Genomic DNA, 2,500 nt, shown 5'->3' with positions numbered 1-2,500 from the left:
TTCCTTTCGGATTGCTAGCTGGTCCCATTTGACGTGGTCCTCCTGAGTGTTCGAGTTGTTTTCCTGACTACCCGTGGTTATGGCCGACACTATGAAGGCGTCTGTAGGGTGGTCAGGTCCCCGTATTCTAGAGAACGTGTCAGCGAGGATGTTTAATCACTCCGGGATATAAATGACTTCAAGATGGAAATCAGCGATCGCCCGGGTATCCCATCATCAGAGATTGATTTACGTTGCTAACGCTTCTTTTTCAACGGTACTATACCGTCTCTCGTGCTCACGAAGACCAGCAACTTAGAACATAAAGACTGTTGACTGGTTGAGCTAAAAGGAGAAGAACGCAGATGCCTTGATTTCAGCCAGAACCTGCTCCTTCACACCCGAAGACATTTTAGAAATGCTGCTTCTTCTTTGCACTGGCTTCTCCAACATACAGGGTTTTAGAAGTGTTTCTCCAACCGTATGATTCTTTATTTCCAATAGAATTTCATATGAGGCCTTCACTATGGCTGCACTCTGCTGTTGAAACAACCCACTGGCATCGAATCTTCGACTTGAGACACCGTTCATGAATGTTTCCTCTCGAGATGACGCTTGAGTTTTGATGGTTTCATTGACTCTGCACTCAGGTCAGCATGGCGCAAAGCACAATGCGGTTTCTCGATGCCGTCATTGGCGAGCACAGTGACCAAGCCAATGTTGAGGTAGTATTCTGAGTATCTGCGCCGTTTAGCCATGGATTCAAATATGTAAATAGAATAAATCATATTAAGAAAATATACAAGAAACTGAAATAAAAACATGTTCCCATTTTAAATTTCATTCCACAACAACATGCCTGCTAGACACAACTCACCTCTACTGGACTAACATCCGGCGAGGTGCACAACGGTCACCAGTTCACTAGGGTTCCAGTAACCACTTGTGGTGGGTGCAGGGGGAGTAATGAGGGGGGCTGGTTTTGGAAGGGCGGGGAGAAAGCCAGGCCAGTCGCGCGATACGTCATCGACCAATCAGCAACGGGCATGCGGCATACGCGTCGACAGCGAGCATACACATACATGCACAGCTAAACAGACACACAAGCATACGTACATGCGCATACACTCACATACTCACTAGTACAGACACATACATACACTTGCAGACACACATACGCATTTACAGACACATACACTCACAGACATGCATACATACATCTACAATATTACAAGACAACGAATCGCTGTAACATACGTTTTTTCACTGAAACAAAAGCAAACAAAATGTAAGAACATAAAAAAGTATAACTGATGTGTTGAAATTAACATTATCCCAAGCCACTTCTAGCAAGGCCACGCGACCCCAGCTGCCAAGCCCCCCAGGGAGTTGTGACCCACCGGTTGGGAACCCCTGCTTTAGATCAATCACCGACGTAGAGACGTCACATCGACCGCCGGAGGCAATCATGTACGTATATATATATATATATATATATATATATATATATATATATATATATATATATATATATATATATATATATGTATATGTATATGTATATGTACAACACTGAATAGGTCCCAGTGAATAGAGATGCATTTTTATCACCGACAATGCACTTTAATTCTAAGCCATCAACATTGGGAGATCCGTAGAGGCTAACATGCAGAAATTGAAACGTGGTACGACCAAGGACTCGAACCCGGTTAGCACGTGACAAGTGCTGTATTGACTTTACCGATTGCTCCATCAAGAGAGATATAAGTTGAGCGCAACTTTTCTAATATATTTGTATGTTCGAGTTACATACACGTACACGAAATTTTGCGTTCAACCCATCTCCACTATGATAGTACAATTGGTAAGTATACAAACGCGGGAAAGTATTTGTACAACACTGGAACGTATTTGATTACACCCTCATTATAAATTTCATTTAGTATATTCCATTTCTCCTCCATCCTTGTTTCTTCATTTAGGATTTTTTCCCAGTTTGCATTACGAAAGAATTTGTTAAATTTCTCAAAATTCGTTTTGTTGTACTTTGGTCTTCCTATTCTATGTTTCTCGTTTCTTCTTAGGTCTATTTGTTCTTTTAGTTCGAATTCTATTAGTATATGGTCACTCTTTCCTACTGGTGTTTTGTAATCTATTCTGTCTACAATTTCAGGCTCTGATGTATTAAATCCAGTCTCGAAGGTTCCTCGTTGATTCTGTATCTGGTATTTTCCTTTATCCATTGAGTCATTGTGAATTCAATGGTCATATCGAGTAGCATGCTGCCCCATATGTCCTCTCCACCCCTCACTGTCATTTCTTCCCAACATATTTCTTTTGAGTTAAAACCACCCATAATTACTGTATTTCCTCTTTCAGTATATCAGTTAATTCACGTTTAGTATCTTCTAGCAATTTGGAATGATCGTGTTCTGTCCAGGCCTGGGGCACATACACTACTACAAATTTTCTACTTTTCATGTGGTTGTTTTCTATTGTTATCATGATTGACCCTACATTG

At 41.1% G+C, this 2,500-nt stretch overlaps 1 protein-coding gene and 1 pseudogene across 9 annotated transcripts in view; one reads left to right on the top strand and one right to left on the bottom strand.

Annotated features, from left to right (window-relative positions):
* Positions 1 to 2,500, top strand: part of LOC143035250 (ATP-sensitive inward rectifier potassium channel 12-like) — a 309,593-nt gene that overhangs the window by 254,114 nt on the left and 52,979 nt on the right. The gene's annotated exons all lie outside the window — the stretch shown is intronic.
* Positions 174 to 737, bottom strand: LOC143034937 (protein FAM200C-like; annotated as a pseudogene).

Source organism: Oratosquilla oratoria, chromosome 18, assembly GCF_046742065.1.
Source record: "Oratosquilla oratoria isolate Oo_2021 chromosome 18, ASM4674206v1, whole genome shotgun sequence".
NCBI lineage: Eukaryota > Metazoa > Arthropoda > Malacostraca > Stomatopoda > Squillidae > Oratosquilla > Oratosquilla oratoria.
This window is presented reverse-complemented; position numbering and strand designations above follow the sequence as displayed.